The following is a 23,036-nucleotide window of genomic DNA, read 5'->3' on the forward strand; positions in this document are numbered from 1 at the left end:
CAACCCGCCAAGAACGCTGATTTTGAACGCAGGCAGACGGGCTGCACCCACAGCCAGCTGTCGGGCCATGCCTCCTCCACGGAAAGGGAGGCCGGCGCCCTCTTCCCCTGTCCCACCTTCCCCCGCAGGGGCAGCCCCGGGACAGCCCGAAAAACTTGGGGGGGAAGCCACGCTGGGTGCAGGAGCAGCTGCGGGCTGCTCCGAGGGTCCCGTGGGTTCGGCGCCGTCTTCAGCATCATCCTGAACAGGCACTGGCTCGGTTTGAGGCGGCGGGGCCGGAGAGGGGGCTGGTGGACGCAGCAGGACAGCCGGGGGGGCGGTGCCGAGTCGCTGTTGTCGCCGAGGGCGTCTCCTGCCAACAGCGACGCAGCCGCAGGGAGCGGTGTTTCTGAGCTCTCAGGCGCAGGCGTGGAAGCCGGTGAAGCCACGGGCAGGACACCCGGGGAGGCGGCCGCGGGGCGGGTCCAGGAGGAGGCCCTGCAGGCCTGGCAGGCGGGACTCGGAGACCGGTGCTGCCCCCATCTCTGAGCGGGGCAGGGCCAGGAGGCCGGCCAGGGCGGGGCCTGCAGGGCTGTAAGGGGCGGTGCAGCCCACTCCCATCCCCCCGGAGAGAGAGAAGGGGGGGAAGGGATGGCTGCATCTGAGCATGCTCCGAAGACGCAGTAAAAAAAGCTTCGGCTCCTGGCGAAACTTCACCCCCCACTGCCGGGATGCAGGGGGGCTGGGAAGCAACAGATCATCCCCCTCCACAGGATCTTCTCCCGCTGGAGTCAGAGGAAATGGGACGAGCCCGTTGCAGTTGGCAATCCAGGGAAAAACAGCTGCTCTCCGGTTCAAAACTGGAAAGAACATCCTAAATGCTGGATAAATCTGGGGCTATCCAAACCCACGGTCCAAAACGAATTGGAAAATGGAGTCCATGCACTCCCATAAGAAAGCATCAAGGACACAGAGCACATTCGTAAAGAACCCAAAAATCTTTGCCCATCAAAAAAACTCACAGAAATCTGTCTCCAACAGGCAAAGTCCGTCCTCTTCACCCCATTTTTGACAGAGGGCAATAAGCTTCTCCTCTGAAGGGGAGAACCGAACCTCCTCCTCTATGGGGGAAGCCCTCCACATCAGCAGCCACAAACTACCAAGGGCTGCATTTTCAGGAAGGGAAAAGCCAACAGTACCTTTTGAAAGAGTCCAGCATGTTCTTGCCAGCTCCATTGCACTACTGTGCTTTCCGAACATCTTCCTGGAGGCTTTTCAGAAGGTTCTCTTTGTGGTCAGCCTTGCTGTGAACTCCAAATCAGGATCTTCATTTCTTCAGCTCCTGGCTAGAATCCACTTCTGTGGTCACTTGTGAAGCAACCATCAATGCCACACATTCAGGGTTTACCCAGTGCAGCAATTGTTCCTCTGGGGGTCTCTCCAAGTAATTTGCTCTTCAGACGAGGGGTCACCAATTGATGGTTTTGTCCTCCTCACTCACTCAGTGTTCACCAATTGTCACAGTGGTCACAAGGGTCTTCAGGGTGTAAAGAGAGACGAGAATGTTGACCTCATGTTCAGAAGGCTTGATTTATTATTTTATGACATATATTACATAATTACTATAGTACAAATAATAGAAGGAAAAGTTCTCAGAAGGCTAGCTAAGCTAAGAATAGAAAAGAATGAATAACAAAGGTCTGTGTCCCGACAGAAAGCGAGAGCAGCTCTGCCAGGAATGGTCAGTAAATCCAAACATCCACAGGAGACCAATCACAGATGCACCTGTTGCATTCCACAGCAGCAGATAACCATTGTTTACACTTTGTTGCTGAGGCCACAGCTTCTCAGAAGCAAGAAAACTCCTAAAGAAAGGATTTTTATGAAAAGATGTCTGTGACACCCCACCTATCTCTCTAACCCTCAGATGCCTTGCCTGCCTTTTTGCCGTGGATCTTGTCCTCTTAGAGTTCTGTCGTTGTCCTGGTGTGAGGGTTGCTGTCCTGTCCCAGCGGGAGGGTTCCGCTCTGGTCTCCCTGTCAGGGTTGCTGTGTTGTGCTGCTGTTGGGGGAAAAGGCTGTGCTGTTGTTAGGGGGGCTGCTTAGGCTGAGGTGAGGGCTGGGCTGAGGGCTGGTGCACCTGTACCCTAACTTGCCTCCTAAGCTGTTCCCTGTAGCCCTGATCTCCAGTGCACTGTGCAGCCCTCAAGCATTCTCCCTTGACCCCTCAAGCCCTCCCTCAACCCCTCAGGCTCTGTCTGTCACCCTCAAGCCCCCCCGTGCCCCTCAAGGCCCCTCTCAGCTGCCCCTCAGCTCCTATGTGTCACCCTTAATCCCTCTCCTTTGCCTCTCAGCCCCCAGCTTCTCAGTGTCACCCTCCAGCTGCCCCTGCCACCCTCAGCATCTCTGTGTGTCACCCACTGTCCCCTCTCCCTGCTCCTCCCTCAGCTCCCACCCTCTGCCACCCTCCAGCCCCCACAGTACCCCTCAAGCTGCCCCTGAGCCTCTGTCATGCCCTGAAAGGACCCTAAAAAACCCTCTCAATTCCCTAAAAAAGGCATAGTTTTCAAAGTGTCCTAAACACCCCTCAAAAATATAGAAATAGCCTCAGAATACACTAAAAATACCCTGCTTTTAAAAAGCCCTGAAAACACCCCTAAAAATCCCCAAAGAACCTTTTGAGACTACAGAGAGATTTTTTAAAGAGCTCTGAGAATACCCCTAAAATCTTGAAAATGCCCTGATAAGACCCTAGAAAAGCCTGAAAAAAATCCCCCAAAAACCCTAGAAATACCCTAGTCCTAAAAAAGTTCTCCATATACCCTCAATACTCCTCAAAAAGCCCTAAAACCTTTTAAGTAGTCCTAAAAAAAACCCCCAAAATACCCCTAAGAATTCCAATTAGTAGCAAGACAGCCCTTAAAATGCCCTAAAATGGTCTTTTAAAAGTCCTGAAAAAGCTCTAAAGGTTCCTAAACATTGCCAGAGAATTCCTAAAAAACTCCTGCAAAAAGCCCTCTAAAATATCCTTTAAAAATCCTGAAAAAAAAACCCTAATAAAACCCCTAAAAGGCTGTTCAACTCCTACCTGTAACTCTGTGGCCTCCAAACCTCATCTCTGCCTTCCAATCGGGGTAACTGCCTGCAGCTGCTGGGAGGGCTCTGGGGCTGTCCTACCATGAGGGTGGCACCTGTGCCCGAACCTTGCCTGGTACCCCATGTCCTGTGCATCCCAACCCTCAGGGCCAGCTCTCCAGCTGTCCAGCCCCCCCATCTTTGCCCCTCAGCAATGTCTGTGTGTCTCCCAGAGCCACGTTCAGGATCCCACGAGCTGCCGCAGGGAGTCACCGGTGGGCAGTGGGGGAAGTGAGGGACAGGGCAGGGGTGACCTGGATTTCAGAACCCCAGCAGACGGCCGGGCACTCAGCACCACAGGCACCCGAACACCAACGCCACCATTGTTCCTTGCACACAAAACTCATGAGGCCAGGTTCCTGAGGGCAGATTGCAGCAGCCACTTGGCACTGTCAAACCAACCCAAGTGGACACTGGTGCCAGCTTGAGTCTGGGAGGCATCCTGTGCAATGTGGAATTTCAGCAGCCAGCTGGCCACTCCGGGACACAGGCCCCTGAACAGCAATGCCGGCCATTTTCCCTGGAAACAAAACTCACCTGGCCAGGTCCCTGATGGCAGATTGCAGGAGACAATTGGCACTGCTAAACCACCCTTCCATCCTGCAGGGGCCTTCACCTCCCTTCTCTGTCCAAGGCCCGGCTCCCCTCACCCGGCCGCATGGCTTCCCCTCCCACACCCAGCCCGCAGCCGGGCAGGGCAGCTCTGAACCTTTCACCCACCGGAACCAAGAGAGCTTCCCCTGGGAGTTCTATGCTTTTAACCCCCTGTGTGCTCAGAGGCATATCCATGTCCGCAGTGGCCACACCAGGTGCAAAATTCAAATCTGAGGACCTATTGGTTTGACCTATTAGTTTGATAAAACCACACATTGGTTTGATCCCAAAAAACGCACTTCCTTTTCAAACCAGGACAGCGGGACCAATGGATCCGAACAGAAAATCCTAAACGAGCTCAGTAACCCAAAAAGAGGGGTTAATTGTGAAATAAGCGGCTCTGATTGGCTGGCCCACCACAGCCCGCGCCTCTCCATCCCCGCCCCCACCTGCCCAGCGCCCCAAGGTTCCCCCTGCCCAAAAAACCCCCAGCCCGGGGCTGCAGCGTCCCGGAAAGGTCTCAGCCAATGGCAGCGCAGGCAGGAGGCGGCTTAGCCAATGAGAGGTCGGGGCGTTGTATTGCCTCATCGGTTGCCGGGCAGAGCCCGTGGCTGATCGCTGCCCAGAAGCGGCGGCAGCCAATGAGAGCGCGCGGCGCTGCCGAGCCCGCCCTGCTCCGGACTGGCGCTCCCAGCGCAGCGCGGCTGCTTTGGGGCTGCTGCTCCCTGCCCGGCCCCGGCCATGGGGCGAGGGGCGGCAGCTGGGGCCCTGCTGGTGGCACTGGTGGTGCTGGGAGCCCCCCCGGCTGCGGGCGCGGAGCTCTCGGGTGAGCGGTGGGCGGGAGGCGCTGGGACGGGGGGGAGAATGGGGAAAAGGGGGCGAAGGGGGGAGCCCGGAATGGAGGGGGAGGAGGAGGGGACCCCCCAAAGGGAGAGCGGGAGGGGCTGAGGGGTGGGGGGAGGAGAGGGAGAAGTGGGAGAGGGTGGGGAAGGGGGGAAAGGGGGGAACGGGGGAGGGGTGACCCCCCCGAGGGGGCTGGGGATTGGGGAATTTGTGGGAAAATGGGGAAATGGGACCCCAAAAGTGATTTGGGAGCGGCCGGAGGTGGGAGGGGAGAGGATGTGGAAGGGGAAATGGGGGAAGGGTGGCAAAGAGGAAGCGGCAGCGCGGGCAGGAGCGTCCCATGGCGGCCGTGGGGCACAGGGGGTGCGGAGTGGGGATCCGGGGTGGGCCCCGGAGCTCTGCGGTTTCTGCTGGGGTGTGCTGGGAGGGCACCCCCCGATCTATGTTCTGCACTCACAGGGGTGTTTCAGGAGCAGATAACATCGGAGTGTCACTTCATTAACGGCACGGAGAAGATGCGGTACGTGGAGTGGTTCATCTACAACCGGATGCAGTTCGCGATGTTCGACAGCGTCGTGGGGCACTACGTAGGGTTCACCCCCTATGGGGAGAAGGTGGCTAAGTCCTGGAACAGCGACTCGGCTAAACTGGAGTACAAAAGGGCTCAGGTGGACAGGTACTGCCGGAACAACTACGAGGTGGCCACCCCGTTCCTCCTGGGGCGCCGAGGTGAGCTCGGGGCAGAGCGTGTCCCCTCGGGCCCTGCCCTGCCAATGACCCCGGAACATCACAAAACCTCCCTGGACATCGACCCAGAGCCCTCAGCGCTCCTTGAACACATCTCCGGAACCCCCTGATCCACCCATTGACCTTTGTGGCTCGCCCAGTCCATCCCAGTTCCTCCCAGTGCGTCCCCGCGCCTCCAGCTCAGCCGAGCGTGGAGCTGACGCTTCTCAGCCAATCAAAGCACGAACCTCTGATGACTCATCTGTTGCCAGGCTGACCCGCAGCGCCGACTGCCCCGGGCTGGGCTCGGCCTCCCAGTGCCGCGCACTTCATTCCCAGTTCCTCCCAGTGCCACCAGAGTCTTTCAAACTCCCTCCCAGTCCATTGCCAATCCCTCCCAGTACCTATTCAGTCCCTCCCAGTCCTACTGAGGCCATTCCCAGTTCATTCCAAGTTCATTCCCTCAGCACAATCTCCAATTCCAGGGCCCCTCATCTCCTCCCATTTCTCTCAAAACCACCTCAGTTCCTCTCCGTCCATTTCCAGTTCCTCCCAGTCCTTCCCAGTTCGGTCCACCCACTCTAACTCAATTCCCAGTCTATTCTCAGTTCATTCCCAGTTCACTCCCAGACCTCCATCCTCTCTCCCAGTACTCTCCATCCCCTCCCACCTCTCCCAGTGCCATTCAATTCCCTCCCAGTCCATCCCACTCCGTCCCAGTACATTCCCAATCCATCCCAGCCCATCCCCAGTCCCTCCCACCACATTCCCCTGGCCATTCCTTATCACTCCCAGTCCATGCCAGTGTCTCACCAGCCCACCCCAGCCCTCCCCTCTCTCTTGCTCTCTCTCCCAGTGTCCCCCAGCGTGTCCATCTCGCTGGTGCCCACTCGAGCTCCCAGCCCGGCCCCGGCCGCCTGCTCTGCTCCGTCATGGATTTCTACCCTACTGCCAACCAGGTCAGGTGGTTCCAGGGCCAGCAGGAGCTCTCGGAGCACGTGGTGGCCACCGACGTGGTCCCCAACGGGGACTGGACCCACCAGCTGCTGGTGCTGCTGGAAACGCCGCCCCAGCGCGGGCTCAGCTACAGCTGCCAGGTGGAGCACGTCAGCCTGGAGCAGCCCCTGAGGCGGCACTGGGGTACGGGGGAGCCCCTGGGGGCGCTGGCAGAGCCGCTGGGCTGTGCTGGGAGCCACTGGGAGGGAGCTGGAGAGAGGCGGGCTGCAACTGGGAGAGGGGCTGGGGGCTGGGCAAGGGCTGGGAGGGGGTTTGGGGGATGCTGGGGAGGGTGGGATGGGGTTGAGCGGGTCCTGGTGGACACTGGGAGGGAGTTTGGGGGTCCTGGTGGACACTGGGAGGGAGTTTGGGGGTGCTGGGTGTGACTGGGAGGGATCGCAGTGAGCCCCGAGGGGCTGGAAGGAGATCGGCGATGGCAAAGCGGGGCTCGCCATGAGCTCGGTTGTGCTGGGCACAGCCTGGGAGGGCTCTGGCTGAGTCCTGCTGGGGCTGCCAAGGGACTGCGAGAGGCTTTGGGGGTCCTGGGGCGCTGGGGGCACCTGGGAGGGGGCTGTGGGATGCTGAGAGGGACGGGAGGGGCTTTGGTGGCTCCTGGGCAGGACAAAAAGGGATCGGGGGGAGGTTTCAGGGGGCCCTGTCTGGGCCGGGGGCCACAGGGAGGGCGCTGGGAGGGGCTCGGGGTGTCGCTGAGAGGTTTGGGGGTGCTGAGCCCTGCGGACCCCCCAGAGATGCCGCCGGACGCCGCCCGCAGCAAGATGCTGACGGGCATCGGGGGCTTCGTCTTGGGCTTGGTCTTCCTGGCGCTGGGGCTCGGCTTCTCCCTGCGCAAGAAGGTCAGGGCGGGTGCCGGGGGTGGCGTCCCCGCCGTGGCGGAGCGTGTGCGCCCCCGCCGGGGCCCCCAGCCCGGTGTCACCCCCTTTTCTCTGCCCACAGAGCTCCTGAGCCGGCGGCGGCCGCAGCCCCTCCCCATGGGCTCGGGCCCGGCCGGGACCCCCCGCTCCGTCCCCGCTCCGCTGACTTTGGGGGGGGTCCCGTGTCCCCCCCAGCCCCGCTGGCGCTCTGCCCCCGCCCAGTGCCTGCTCCCAGTGCTCCCAATAAAGCTTCCCAGTTGAGCCCGGAGCCGTTTATTGGGGGGCGATGGGGAGTGGTTTGGGGGGGGGCGATGGGGAGGGATCTGGAAAGAGGGAGGGGGACAAAGGGTGGGGGCTGGGCCCGGGGGGAGCGGGAAGAGGAGGAGGAGGAGGAGGAAGAGGAAGAGGAAGAGAAAGAGGAAGAAGAGGAAGAGGAAGGATCAGGAGAAAGGCCAGAGAGAGGAGGAGAAGGAGGCAGGATAAGAAATGAGGAGCAGGTGGGGGAAGGAGAAACTGGAAAGAAGAAGAAGAGGAGGAAGAAGAGCAGCAGCACCAGAACCTCGCCGTTTTTCCACGCCCCCAGAGCTGCAGCCCCCCCAGCCCCGTCAGCATTGCCCCCTCCCTACATCCTGCACTGAGCAGGGAGGGAGAGCTCAACCCTTGTTAAGAATATCTAATTAATTTAAAATAACTAATACTTTTTAATTTTAATAAAATGTTATTTCAATTTATGAAAACACCATACAACTTAAATTTATATGATTTAAAAAATAATTTTATATTGATGTAAGAGTCGGTCCCGAATTTTCCCTTGTCTGCCTCAGGATCATCATTTGGGGACCACTAAGAAAAGACCACCCCTGTCTTAAATCTCTAGCTCCAAAGGAGAAAGTCACATGCCAACAACGCCCTAGATCTGAGAGCGTTGCTAAGCCATTGTTCTCACAGCTGTTGTTTGCTGTGTGCTACACTGAACCCAATGAGAAGAAGAAGGGGCACCATGCCCTTTTTGCAACAACAGCCTTGGGAGCTGTCCCACCTCTCGGCCTGGCTGGACTTCTCCTCAGTTTCAGGTGGTCCCCCCACAGAAGACCCTCACCTGTTTTACAACCACCGGGACAGACAGACTGAGATGTAAGGAGCCTCTCCATCAAGGACTGAGACATGGAACCCCCATGTGAAAAGGCCCCTCTGCTCCTTCCAAGGACTGGGACTGAAACCCCCAGCCCGGGGCAGGTGTGTGGGGGAGGCAAGCTGACCGAAGCGAGATGTTTGCCTGCAGGTTGTGACCGCTGGACCAAGAAGACAACGGCTCTCGCTCACTGCTGAGAGCATGGACTACCTGTTACATCTGTTCCTTATTGTATCTGTTTCCCCCCCCTCGTAATTTCCAATAGAGTTATCATAATAAAAACCTCTGAGTTAGCAAGAGACTTCGAGATCTCCCCGACGCAACAGGCGGATCCTCGACTGGACTGGACCAAAGGAGTTTGTCTCTACGTTTGGCAGCCCTATTCCCTCTCTCTTCCTTTATCTTTTCTCTCCCTTAATCCCTTTATTGCATTTTGCTGTGGTCATTCAATAAAGGTGCATTTGTTTCGATTATCATTGCAAACCCCCTTGTACCGTGTCGGTTCTTTTTGCACCCTGAGATCAAATCCACGAACCATCACGAAACCCGTCCATGAGGACGGATTGTGACACCCCCCAAGGACCCCTCCCCAAATTCCTCCCCAAAGCATCCCCAACACCCCCAGACCCCGCTAAAACCCCCTTAAGTTCCCCCCAGACCCTCTCCAAATCTCCTCAAGACCCCTCCCCAAATTCCCCTCACGACCCCTCCAGGACCCCTCACCTGTCCCTGCGCCTCCTCAGCAGCTCCCGGAGCCCCCTCGTCCTCTCCCAGCGCCTCCCCCGCTCTCTCCAGCGCCTCCCGCAGGACCCGCCCAAGCCCGGGGTGGCTCCCGGGGGTCCCTGAGGGGGTCCCAGGGGCGGGGCGGAGGGAGGGGGCGCCCGCTCCATGCCCGGCCCCGGGGTCAGGGGGCGCTGCTTCGGGCTCGGTTCTGATTGGCTGGTACGCGTGGGGAGGGCGGGAGTTGCTATGGGGAGTTGGCCAGTGATTGGTTGGTTTCGTAGAGGGTGCGGTGATTGACAGGAGATGGGCGGGGGAGGCGGGTTTGCCGAGGGGAGGCGCACGGTGATTGGTTGGATAAAGGCAAAGAAGACGGGAGCTGCTGAGGGAAGACGCCCGGTGATTGGTCGGTTCAGGACGAGAGAGGCGAGAGTAGCTGAGAGGAGAAACGCGGTGATTGGATTGTTCGGTGTGAGAGGTGGGCGTGCCTGAGGGGAGGCATGCAGTGATTGGGTGGATCGGTGCACAGAGAGCCTGGTGTTCCCGAGGGGAGACCCGCGGTGATTGGATGGTTTGGAGCAGGGCGCGCAACTACTGGTTGAGAAAAGTCCGGGATTTTTAAGGGAACATTCCTGGACTTTTGGGGGGAAACTCTCAGATTTTTAAGGAAAAATTCCCGATTTTTGCAGGAGAAACATTCCTGGAGCTTTTGACCCTACGTGACCCCAAATAACTCAAATAACCCCAAAACACTTGGAAAAAACCCCCAATAACCAGAAAGAACCCCAAACAATACCTAGAAATCCCCCAAATAACCCCAAAAAACGAAAAAAAACCCCTCCACCAAGTTAAAGCCAAAAAACCCCTAATGATATCAAGCACACCGAAAAAACCCCCATATACACCAACATTAACCCCAAGAACCCCAAATACTTCCAAATAAACCCACATAAACTCAAATAAGCCCAAACAAACACTAATACTTCCAAATAAATAATTCCAAATAACCCCAAATAAACAAGAAATAAACCCAGTAAAACCCAAGATAAACCCCAAATAGTCCATCAATAACCCCAAACAAACCCCAAACAAACCCTAAATAAACGCAAATAAACCCCAAGAATCCCCAGTTCCTCACGTCCCCACCCCAAAACAGATCCCGACCAATCAGAACGCGCGGCACTGACGACGTTCCAACTGCTGGGCTCAAACTCAGAGCACGAGCCCCGCCCAGCGATTTTCAGCCAATCAGCGCCCGGCTCGACTCTGACTCATCACTTGCCGGGCACAGACCAAGGCCTCTCACTGCGGTAAATACTCAGAGATCACGCGGGGTAATTTCCAGCCAATCAGAGCGTGTCTTGCTGATGACTCATCAGTTGCCAGGAGCGGATTTGGTGGGGGAGGGGGGAAGGTGACCCTGGGGATGGGCTGGGGACCCCAAATTAATCCAAAACGGGGTCGGGACCCCAAAACGGAGCAGGAGGGGCCTGGAGCCCCCAAAACCAAACACGGGGGAGGGGATTGGGGGAACGATCGGAAAGGGGAGGGAGAGTGGGGAAAAGAGGGTTGGGACCCCAAAATTGAGCTGGGAGGGGATGGGACCCCCAAATTGAGGTGGGAGGGGAATGGGACCGCCAAATTAAGCTGGGAGGGGAATGGGATCCCAGAACTGAGCTGGGAGAGGGATGGGACACCCCAAATTGAGCTGGGATGGGGGTGGGACCCCAAACAGGACGAAGCCAATTTTGTTCCAAGGATATGTAAATGCATTTATGGATATGCAAAGAGTCTATGAATATGCAACAGGCTGATGTCATGGGAGACAAGGACCATCGAGCAAAGGTTGTTATGGCCACCAAGACGCGCCAGTTATTTTCGGGGACACCCCTCAATTATTCTGGCTTGATTACATCAGCCTGTTGCAGATTCATAGACCCTCATGCATAACAATAAACTCATTTACATATTTCATGAACTATTTTATATGGCCCATCCTTTGATTACTGCTACTACTACTACTACTAATATTAATAATAATAATAAAAATAATTTGAAATTAAAGGGCTCTCAGGAAAAGATATGGGAGTAGAAATAACAGTTCTTTCTTAGGAAAAACTAAAAATACAAACGCACTAGTACAAACAAAAAAACAACAGTGACAGAGTCAGAATCCTCTTGGAATCCAGTGAAAAAGGTTGATCCCTTGGAATCCAGTGGGAAAAGGGCTGATCCCCAGGGAATCCAGTGGAAAAGAGCTGATCCTCTTAGAATCCAGTGGGAAAAGCTTGATCCTCTAGGAATCCAGTGAAAAATGAGGCTGATCCTTTGGAATCCAGTAGGAATAGGGCTGATCCTTTGGGAATCCATTTCTTACCACCCAAAGACAGGGCACAGGAAGTGGAGTTTTTATAGGGTATCCCAAGGGTGGAGTTGGGGTTGGGGTCAGGGGAGGAGTTCTTAGCAACACAAGAAGGGTGACATTAAATTCCTGCCTCATAGCAACAGCAGCACTCCACACAGAACCTGTCCCCAAATCCTAAGTTCCCTCTAAAACAACTGAGAAATTATGGAACTCAGATATATTCAATCAATTTCCTTCATTTAACCCAGTTTTGGGTGTTTTTAAAGGATGAAGGTGAAGTAGAGGAAAATTAAGGCCAAACAAAAAGGCGAAGCAGCCAGGTGTGTTTCCAACATGGATCACAGGGAATGTGAGTGACCAGGGCTGTGCCCAAAGTGCCTCCTCCAGTGGGGGATGGAGCTGGAGCAGCGCACGAAGCTCTGCCCGCACTCGGGGCACTCGCAGGGCTTCCCTTAGTGGTGCCTCCGTTGATGTCGGGTCAAGTGAGAGCTGCTGGAGAAGCTCTTCCCACACTGGGGACACTCGTAGGGCCTCTCCCCAGTGTGGATGCGCCGGTGGGTGACGAGGATGGAGTTGCGCTTGAATCCCTTCCCACAGTCAGGGCAGCGGAAGGGCCTCTCCTCTGTGTGAATCTGATAGTGCCGAAGGAGACTGGAGCTGGTCGGAAACCTCTTCCTGCATTTATCACACTCGTAGGGTCTCTCCCCAGTGTGGATGCGCCGGTGGGTAATGAGGTGGGAGTTGTGCTTGAATCCCTTCCCACAGTCGGGGCATTGGAAAGGCCTCTCCTCCGTGTGAATCCGATAGTGCTGGAGGAGATTGGAGCTGGTCTGAAACCCCTTCCCACACTTGGAACACTCATAGGGCCTCTCCCAAGTGTGGGTCCTCTGGTGCGTGATCAGGCTAGAGCTCTCTCTGAAGCACATCCCACACTCGGAGCACTTGTACGGCCTCTCCCCAGTGTGGATCCTCTGGTGCACAATCAGGTGGGAGCTCTGGCTGAAGCTCTTCCCACACTCCCCACACTCGTAGGGCCGTTCCCCAGTGTGGATCCTCTGGTGCACAATCATGTCGCCTTTCCACCTGAAGCTCTTCCCACACTCCACGCACGTGTGGGGCTTCTCCCCATCATGGAGCTGCTCATGGAGCACCAGCTCCGAGCTCTGGCTCCGTCTCCGGCCGCCTTCCCGGCCCAGGCTGGCTCTTTCACCCTCAGATCCCCGCCGGCTGCGTTTGCAGCCCCTCCTCGTGCGGCATCTCCGGGGTTTTTCCTCCCCGTTGGCTTCCTGCGCCGTGGAGCCGCTCAAAATGGCCTCTGCCACCAGGTTCTGCCGTGGGCATTTGTCCTCCCTGCTCTCCATGCTCAGCTCCTGCTCTGGGGAAGGAAGGACAAGGACAGGATGGGATTTGCCTCCGTGCCACAGGCAAGGGCAAGGAGATCCCCCCAGGGCTGAGCTGCAGCCGGGGCCGTGCTGGGCTGGGAGATGGAGCAGCACAGAGGGGAAAGGGGCACTCATCGCCAGCTCGGGGCTGTGCACAAATCACCAACAGGACTGGACTGCTGGGAATGCGTCCTGAGCTGTGTGATTTTCCAACCATCTGTCTCATTACTTGGTTATGACAATGGGAAGATGCCTGTAGCTCACTTCACAGGTAGCAGACAAAGGACTTCATGTTAAAACTTACTTTAAAAGGTTTTTGACAAATCACACAAAGCAAAAGCATATTGACAGTAGTTCTATCCAAGCACTATAAGCACATTGACAGTTAAAACAATGCTTGCTTATTTCAAGTATAATACCTGCTTGTAAGCCTTAAAACACAATGCACAGAGCTCCACTATTAAGCTTGGAACTTCCTAATATCTTGCTAGATACACTTTTCCGCAGGTTAGGGATTTATTCTAGATAAGTGTTAATGCACAGACCATTGTTCTATTTCTCCTTACTTTCTACTTCTTATATAATTTTTCTGCTGACCAATCTATTGGCTGCTGCAAAGCTCAAATCAGTTCTACTGTCTCTGAGGCTTGTCTTTTGCAGCTTTCCCAAAACCCTCTGATTTTAAGCATTCCAGAGACACTGACTTCCTCCTCACCTGCCTCATTGTCCTGGGGCATCTTCCTCCTCCTCGCAGCCTCCCAGGAGTTGGCAATGGGAAATCCTGGTTTGGGGAAAACAAAGAATGATCACGTTGAGTTTGAAGGTGCCTCTGCCCAAGTCCATCTCTGCAATCACTGGCCATCTGGGCTCCAGAAACACCTCCCAAACACAAGATTCAGCCCTGAAAAAGCCTCCCAGGGGTTCCCCATCCCTGGTCCCTCCCCTCTGGTGTTCGAGGGTTCCCCCAGTCCAGCGGCTTGGGGTCACGCTTGGATTGGGGGTCCCCCTTCTCCTCAGTGCCCGCCCTGCCCAGGCTGCTGGCAGTCCCAGCAATGCCAAAAGCTCCCCCTGCTTCGCTCTCCCCATTTTGGGATCCAGGGGCCCTTTGGGCTCCCGGGCTCCCTTCTCCCCTCATTCTCTGCTCTGGGCTGCAGCGGCTCCAAGGAGTCCCCCCTGCCCCTCTCCAGGCTCTTGAGGCTCCCGCCAATGGCGGCGCTCCCCCCTCTCTGGGCTCCCCACTTTGGGCTCCTGGGGGACACAGGGCTCTGCTCCTCCAGGCTGCCTCTGCCGGCAGCCGCCAACGCCACCCCCCGATATCCCCCCAAGGGGCCTTTTCCGCTCAGCCTTGGACTTCTTCATTCTCCAAACATCCCCCAAAAGCCCAACGCAGGGACCACACGTGATATCTGGGCCGAGCTCCCCCTCCTCGCTCACTGGCTCGATGGGAGGGGGGGGGAGGGGGCAATGATCCCACAGGTGGGGGCTGCGAATTCAGGCAGGGATCGACCGTGTGGTTCCCTCAGCTCAGCCTCCATCTGCCTCTGTCCCTCCTCTTCCTCTCCCTCCCGCTCCTCCCCTTCCATCCCCTGCACTCCTCCTCCTCCCTAAGGCCACCTCCTTCACCTCTTCCACCACTGCTCTCTCTCCGCCTTCATCCCTTCTCTTCCATCTCTCCCCCTGCTCCTCCCCTCTAACCCCACCTCCTCCTCCCCCTTCATCCCTGCCCTTCCCTCCCTCCTCCTCCTCCCCCAGCAGCAGCCACACCCTCGGTGCCCGTTCCCGCAGCCCTCGCAGCCCGCGGCAGGAGCAGGGATGGAGCCGGGACAGGTCGGGATGGGCAGCGCGGGGCTCTCGGCTGCTCCCAGCCACAGCGAGCGGGGAGAACCCGGCCCGGGCCAAAGGAGAGGCAAACTGGGCAAACTGGGGGCTGCACATCCAAACTGGGCCTTGCTGGGGACCCTGCCTGGCTACTGCCAGCCCTTGGGGCTCCTCCTGGCACATCCGCCAGGGGGGAACGCACACAGGGCTGAGGGATCCCAGCAGTGGCAGCACTGCCAGGGACTGGGCTGGACAGGGATCGTACTGGGAGTGACTGGGACTGTACTGGGCTTGTACAGATATCATACTGGGATTGTACTGGGAGTAACTGTGACTGTACTGGGTTTGTATTGACATTATTCTGGGATCATATAGCCATGCCAGGGCAGACTGTGATCGCACTGATGGACACTGGGATCATACTGGGATCATACTGGGAGTGACTGGGACTTTACTGGCTTTCTATTGACATCCTATTGGCATCATACTGGGATTCTACTGAGTTTGTATGACTCCATGCTGCCATCATACTGGGATCATGCTGAGATCACACTGGGAGTGAGTAGGAGCCTGGGGGGGGCAATTGAGACCATGTTAGGGGTAAATGGGATATACTGGGATGAACTGGGATGGTGCTGAGGATGGCTAGGATCATACTGGCAGTGAGTGCCACTACACTGAGGCTGACTGGGAGTGCTTGGGAGCAAATGGGATCATACTAGAAGGAACTGGAAAGATGGTGGAGGGGACTGGGGTACGCTGGGATATACTGGGACTGACTAGAAGGAAAATGAGGGTGAAAGAGAGCAGCTGGAACCATGTGGAACACAACTGGTTTATTCTGGGAGAGACTGGGAGCACACTGGGGCCAAATTTGGATCATACTGGGAGTGACTGGACTAATACTGGGAGGAACTGAGTGTCACAGTGAGCACACCCTGCACATCATCCCCCATACTGGGCCTGACTGGGAGCAACTGGGAGCAAATGGCATCATACTGGGACTCACTGAGTTGATTGAGGAAGCAACTGGAACCATGCTGGTGGCAGCTGGGACCATACTGGGAGAGACTGGAAATAAGTGGGAAAATATTTGTGAAAAGTGCATTTTTTGTGATTGGGTTTTCACAATTATTAAAATGAATATTATATGTCTTGTGTTAGAAAGTAACGCTGTATTAATTCTCTGAAGTAGTGGGTTAAATATAGTTTTAGGTTATTAAAAAAATGTTAGAATAGAAACTATGCTTGGTATGAGACTTTTTTAAAAGAAATTACTTGCAGCGAGACAGCAGCCACAGGGCACCTAAATCTTTCAGCGAAAAAGAATTTATTGCTCTCTTATCAGAAGAAATGAACTTTTCCCCACCTCGAAGGTGCTGTTAGGATTCAGAGGAAGAAATTGAGGATGACCAGACAGAATCCTGTGTTTGAATGGAATTTATGCATCATGTATGAAGTCTATGAATATGCAACAGGCAATTGTTTGTAAGGGTTAATCCTGTGTTAACGGGTGTCCTTTGGGTGTCCTTTTCCAGGCTCGTGCTGCCCAGAAAAAGGTACCTGGACATCCATAACTCTTTGTATTTGTGGTCTCATATTGTCCGAATTGGATTTGTCGCAATTGTTATTACTCTAATATTATTACTATATTTTATAACCATTTTATTACCATTAAACTTTGAAAATTTTAAAAGCAAGTGATTGGCGTTTTTCACAATTTTGGTAGCAGAGGATGCTTACTAACACCTCGCTGCCGGTGCTTTAGGAGAGTCAGAGTGGGGAAGGCGCGCCCTGCCCTGTTGGCAGCCTCGCTCTGTTCCCCCTGGGGTGACCGACAGACGCAGGTTATGGTGGACAAAAGGGGACAATAAAACAAAGAGAAGGGAAAAAGGCTCCCTACAACCGCGGTAATTGGCCCCCTAAGAGTAGTAATGTGCATTAAGAACCCGGGAAGGAAGAGGGATTGGTAAATATTTCTCAGGGGGGCAGGTACAGGGGGATGAATGTGTGTGAATCAGAGGAGGGCTGGTTGTCCCAGACCTGCCAAGTGAGTGCTGGAGTCTCCCACGCTGCGTTTCCGACTTTCCGCGGTAAGTGGCCAGGAGAGAGACGAAGTGAATGTTAACAGGAGTGAGAGAATCCCCCGGGGTAACTGGGACTGGGTCCCAGAGAGGGGCTGGACCCCTCGGAGGAAGGGAGCAGAGGACTTTCCTAGCCCAATCCACTAGGAAACGGGACAAAAGGGGCCACTAAAAATGCCTGCTGGAATGAGGGATAAGAGTGCCCAAGAGCATCCAGAATTAAAACCTGCTGGGTTGAGGGACTAACATTCCAAGACCATTCAGGGTTGAGCAAAATTCTGCCAGATTGAAGATATGTTCAAGAGCATCTGGGATTGGAGCACACAGCTGGGCTGAGGGATAAAAAAATTCCCAAGTGTTGGGGAAGATGAAACAGGAAAGCCTTATATATATGATTGTCTGGCAAAAGATTTTTTGACAATATAGAAACTATAAGTGAGACTGAAATGAAAGCAAGCTTTGAGGTACCTTAGTTTCTGAACAACTGGAAAACAATGGTATGGCTGACTGAAGGTAATCCCCTTTTGATGAAACAATTCCCTCTGCTTGCAGACAGGTCCAAGGGTGAGAGCAGACCCTACTAGCTCAGCAGAAGGGGTCCAAAGAGGAGTTTTTAGGGTTTAAAATGTAACACAGTATGGTAATGTAATGATTCTTATAGGCTGTATGTAAATGCTATAGGATTTGTATCTTGTACTAGACTGGTTAGTGAGAAATAGAATATTCAACACAGAAAAAGATTTATTGTATTATAACAGGAACCTTACTGTCTTACGCTTTTGCTCTCTTACTCTCTCACCCTCTCATCCTCTCTACCCCTCTCTTCTCTTGGGCCTGCTCCGAGCTGTGCCTGGCAGCTCCAAGCAGGGCCCTGCACCCAGGCCCTTTGCAATAAACCGCAAGTTCCACGACCTGGCTGCAGAGATCTCTCGTCTCCGTCCGTCCCAACCGTCCTACCCCCTGACACTCCGACACCCAAGAGCATCTGGGGTTGGAAAACACAGCTGGGTTGAGGGATATCCAAGACCACCAGGACTGGCCAGAAACAACTAAAATTGTAATAGGTGATGTTAAAGTAAAAGTTACCTTATTGTTGTCTTGTTGTGTGTGAGAGTGAGTCACACACAAAATCAGCCTCAGCTTCCCGGGCGGGTGGGAAGGGGGGCTGTGGAAAGAGGAGTGCGTGACCCACAAATAAGCCATTGTTCTCCTGGGTGTGGGGGCTGTGGCATAAGGTACAGGTGACCTGCAAAGGGGCCATTGTCCCCAGGGCGGGTGAGGGGGCCGTGGCTAAAGAGTGTGAGTGACACACAAATCAGCCTCACAGGTGAACGGCACAGGAGGCAGCAGAGTCAGGGCCCTCCCAGGAGGCCCGGAGATACTGAGACCCAGAGGCCACCCCAAGGTGAGGGGGGGCCACAGGGACGTGCGATTCTCTGTCAACAGGGATCCACTCTGTGTCCTGAGGGTGGGAAAGAATGTGTGGAAGTGAGTGAGAAATAAAAATGAGTGAATGTAAATGAATGAAAGTATAGGTAATGTGGATTGTGCATTTTAGGCCTTACCATATGTCCTTGGAGGGAGGTGTATTGTACTGAAAGTGTGAGAAAAAAGTTTTTTATTTTTGTGTGTGTAGTGGAAAGAAAAGTCATATTTAGCTTGTTAGTGAAAGGGAAAAACAGAGGCAGAATATGAATAGATAAAATCATGAAAAATGAGACAGAAAACCAGTAAGTTGGACACAGGGAAAAAAAAAAGAAAAAATAATCCTTTGGGAGTTATGTTAGCTAACAGATACAACTCCTTGCAAAAAAAGAAAATAGAGGGTATGTAGTAGTCGATGGGAAAAACATGCAAACTATGGAAAAAGGGAAATTACTGTTAAACTAGTAAGCTCAAACTCGTGAATTATATACTTTAAAAAGAGCACTAGAATATTTAACACAAAATAAAAGAACTACATATACTGATTCAAGGTATGCCTTTAGAGTAGTACATACCTTTAAAAAATTTAGAAAGGGAAAATTTTACTTAATTCAAGAAGAAAAGGACTAGTACATGAGGAACTTATTTTAGAGGTTTTAGAGGCATTACAATTACCTAAAAGAGATAGCTATAGTATATATTAGGGAACTCCAAAAGGGAAAGACCCCAGAAAGACAAAATAATTTGGCGGATCACAAAGCTAAGGAGGCAGCAGAAAATGGAGCTGAAAGAGTTATGTTAATATTAACTCCAAATGAGGAAATACCGGAAATTCCAAAGTTTAGGGAAGCCGAGAAAAAAGGATTAAACAAGACAGGAAGTGAACAAGATAAATCAGGGAAATGGAAACTTCATGATGGAAGACAATTACTTAATAAAATGTGCTTCTAAGACAATATTAGAAGACATGCATCAGAAAACACACTGGGGTACTCAAGCTTTGTGTGATCATGTTTTATGGAACTATGGGTGCATTGGGATTTTTGGAGTTGCAAAGCAAGTAACTGAAAGATGCTTAATTTGCCAAAGGATAAATAAAAAGGTGATGAGAAAAAAAATATTAGGAGGTCATGAGTTAGCTCATTGACTATTTCAAAGTACCAAGCAGAAGTTTAGATTTGTTAGGCTCTGGATTTATTTGTTAAAAAACCCATTTAATCTAGAAGAGAATATGCCATATGATAGACAGGAGATTTTAGGAGAGTAAAAATCTTTAAAGTATGAGAAACCTCCGAGAAAAAAGAAGAAAAGAAAAAGGGGACATGAAAGGGAGAGGAACAAGAGGAAAAATAAGAAAGAGAGTGGGATCCTCTGCAGGTCTTGCCCCCTCCGTTCGCGGCCTAGGCGCCTGTCCCGGCTCCCGGCTCGCTGCCCGCCTCAGCTCCGCCTGCCCCGGTTTCCATCCCAGGTGCAGCCTCACTGCCCAGGGCAGCTCCACCTGCCCCGGCGCTGTCGCTCAATTTGTGTGCCCTGCTCCCACTGCCTGGCCCGCGGCCGCTCTGCCGGCCATGCTGGGCAAGATGGGGGTTGCTCTGTCCTGCCGCCTGCTCCGAGGTCACCGCGCTCACCGCACCCAGGGGAACTCCCAGCCATCCCATCCCCGGCTGCCCTGCCCGTGTCACCTGCGCTGGGCACTGCCGCTGCTGCTGGGCTCTCCCACCTGCCTTTGCTCTGCCGGCAGCGGCTGGATCAGCCGCCATCAGCCATGTGGGGGCTACCCACGCTCCACCTCGGGCTCCACGGGAAGATCCCCCTCTGCCGATTCCGGCAGCAGACCCTGCCCACACTCCGACCCAGCCTCGGCGGGATATCCTCCCCTGACCCCGTCCTGCTCTGAGTTACGTCCCCTTGGTAACCACAGCTCCGGCTGTTCAGGGAAACTCTCTCTCTCTACAGAAAGCACCTAATCGAAACACTAGGAGCTCAGTTAAAAGGCAGCCCTCTCCAAATTCTTTCTCAAAACACGGGAGAAAGCCTATAGAAGGTAAAAAAGTGAAAGAGTTAGATGAAGGGATTGCTCTATTCCCCTTCAGAGAGGTTCCCATGGGAGGGATGCGCTGCCCCGCCTCGCGGGAGCCACCAGCGCCCCTGCCGGCCGTGCCCGGAACTGCACCCAAGGGCAAAGCGCCGCAGCCCAAAGGCCGGGACTGGGTCCGGGCTCTGTTTGCTCTCAGTGCCGCAGCTGTTGGTGTTTGTTTGCTTTATTATACACACTAGTAAAGAACTGGTATTCCTATTCTCATATCTTTGCCTGAGAGCCCCTTCATTTCACTAGTCTAAAAATTAAGAGGGAAGGGGTTTGCATTCTCCATTCCAAGAGAGGCTTTTTCTGCCTTCCTGAGCAGACGCCTCTCTTGTAAAGCAAGACAAGCACCCACAGCCACTGAGGGGGGCTGCTGAAGGGGCAGAAGAAGGCCCTGCAGCACTTGGGCACAAAGGCACAGCAGGTGAGTGCAAGAAGGGAGCAGCAAAAGGCCAAGCTGAAGGCAAAGGCCAGGGCACAGTTCCTACAGCCCCCGAGGGATCAACCCCAGGGCCCAAGGGGGCCCCAGCACCCAGGACACGGCTTGGCCACAAGCACCTGGCAGAGGCATTGCCCTCCTCACCAGGGGAGAGCCCACCCAAACAGCCCCTGGCAAGGAACCAGGGCTCCAGCTGCAGGGCACAAGGACACTGCAAGCACAGACAGCAGCACCCTCAGGACCAGCAAGTCCACCCCTTGATGGACATGGATTGGCAGGGCTGTCACAGCTCCCATCACACCAGGGACCCTCCACACTGCAGCCCTTGAGAACATTTAGGTCTGCATTGAGAGGAGGCATTTCCTGATGGACACAGGGGCCACTCAGTGCACTATGAGTCTTAGACATATGGGGGAGGAAAATGCTAAAAACATGTTTGATTAGCGAGGAGTTAAGTGGGAAACATGCGTGGTTTCATTCAACCACTATTGGTACATCTGGGAGAGGGATTTGAAATTCATGAATTTTTACTTGGTCTGAATTGTTATCATGATTTACTGGGAAGGGATTTGATCGCTAAACTACGAATGCAAATTAATATTATAAAAGGTGATACAGCGGCCAGTACTGTTGTACCTTTGTGTCAAATGTCTGGCGAGGCCTATGCCCAAGTGACCCCAGAAGCGTGGGCAGCCCCAGGGAAATAGGGAAATTTAGATATGGAGGCTCTCCAAAGCACTCTGACGCAACCAGGACAAGTGGTGTCTAACAGCAACACCCTGTTCCAGGGGAGGGAAGGAAAGGGAATCAGACACAGCGCAGGTCACCGCCCCATGCTCAGCTCCATCCGCGCAGCTGTGGGTGCTGGTGAGAGCCTGGCACTGAAATGACCTGAGCAGGAAGGCTTCAATATCTTCTGCTGACACCATGGCACCTAACAGGGGGGCAAAAGCAATTCTCACTGCTTCAGCAACCACTGCAGCAGATATCAAGGCACATTCTCCCACAGGAAGCTGGGCTGGCACACAGCCTGCCCTGGCACTTTGCTGCTGCCAACACCCAGCCAGGACATCGGCTCCTGCCTAAGGAGTGCAAAGCAGCACCACTGGTGGCCAAGGGGCCCATGCCAAGTGTCCCCGAGGCCAGAAACAGCCGCCAGCACAGCTCAACACGGGGGGACCCCTCAGCCTGGCCTCAAGGGCTCTGAAGCCCCGCAGATTTGCACTTCCCGCCTGCAGCAGGACGATGGGAGGCCGCCCCTGAGCCTGCCCTGAAGGCAACGCAGCAGCAGCCAGGGCTCCACAGCGGGCCAAGCCCCTGCGCCTGCCCACAGATCCTCGCCTGGAATCCTCTGCAATCCTGGCCACCCTCCTCTGCCATCTCCAGCCACTGGGGCCAAGCCTTGCTGCCACTGCTGCAGCTTCAGCGCTGGCTGGGCCTGCACTGCCACAGCTGCTGAGGAACACCACGGCACAATTCCACTCTTGGGCTCACTGACACCCACACTCTGGGCGGCCTGGCATTGCACTGCTGCAAAATGTACCGATTTACCGATTTTGGTTCTTTTCAATCTTATTTCTCCTCTCAGAAGGGTTTCTCTACTCAAAGGTTTGCCTGGGGGAAAGGAATTTTAAAGGTTTTATTTAAGGGGTTTTACACCACTGAATTGAGATGAGTTTAACATCTGAACAGACTGGGAATAGCCCAAAAGACACCCACAGAGATAACGACCAGCAACAAAACATCAACATTGCCCAGCAGCAAACAGCAACCAACAGCTACCCCAGGCACTGCCCCCGGCAGAGCTGGAGACACCTGGGCTGGAAAAGGCTGAGAAGGAAATCAGGGTTGTGGAAACCGAATTCACATCAGAGGGGAAGAAATCCGGGTCCAACAGGAAACCAAACACGAAAAACTTACACAACTTGGAAGCAAAGAACATTAAAGTAGTGCATTTAGATTGGTTCAGACTACATAAAGTTTAGGAAAAATCCTGAAAAACTCACATGGCATGGAATGATTTTCTCTGCACAGCCGGGCTATTTGTGAAAGAAATTATTTCTGTTGCACATCCTGGCCAGAACCAAGGAATGCCTTGGCTCTCTAACACTAAAGAGATTGTTTCAGTGAGAAAACTACAACATGAGAAAAATTTTACATAATATTCCCACTTTATATTGTCAGGTAGGTTGGGGACAGAAGTGTGAGAATCAAGTTTTGGTCTGCGTTTTTCCATGTTCGCCTTGATGTTCTATTTTACAAAATTGAAGAGCTTTAACCGTAACACTTTTAACTGGTAAACAGTTCATACTTTTTTTAAAAACAGAAGATTCTGAGGGGGCCACATGTGACTCACCAGATGGCTGCCCTGGATGAGAAGCTCCATTCCAGGCAGCCTCCAGAGGAGCTTTAGAAATGCAAATGAACACTGCTGGGCAAAGTGT

General features: G+C 53.9%; 1 pseudogene; it reads right to left on the reverse strand.

Annotated features, from left to right (window-relative positions):
- Window positions 1-23,036, reverse strand: part of LOC128945551 (uncharacterized) — a 1,882,792-nt pseudogene that overhangs the window by 714,352 nt on the left and 1,145,404 nt on the right.

This window comes from Melozone crissalis, unplaced genomic scaffold (genome assembly GCF_028551555.1).
Source record: "Melozone crissalis strain CALT ecotype California unplaced genomic scaffold, PUWL_Pcris_2 ptg000066l_1, whole genome shotgun sequence".
NCBI lineage: Eukaryota > Metazoa > Chordata > Aves > Passeriformes > Passerellidae > Melozone > Melozone crissalis.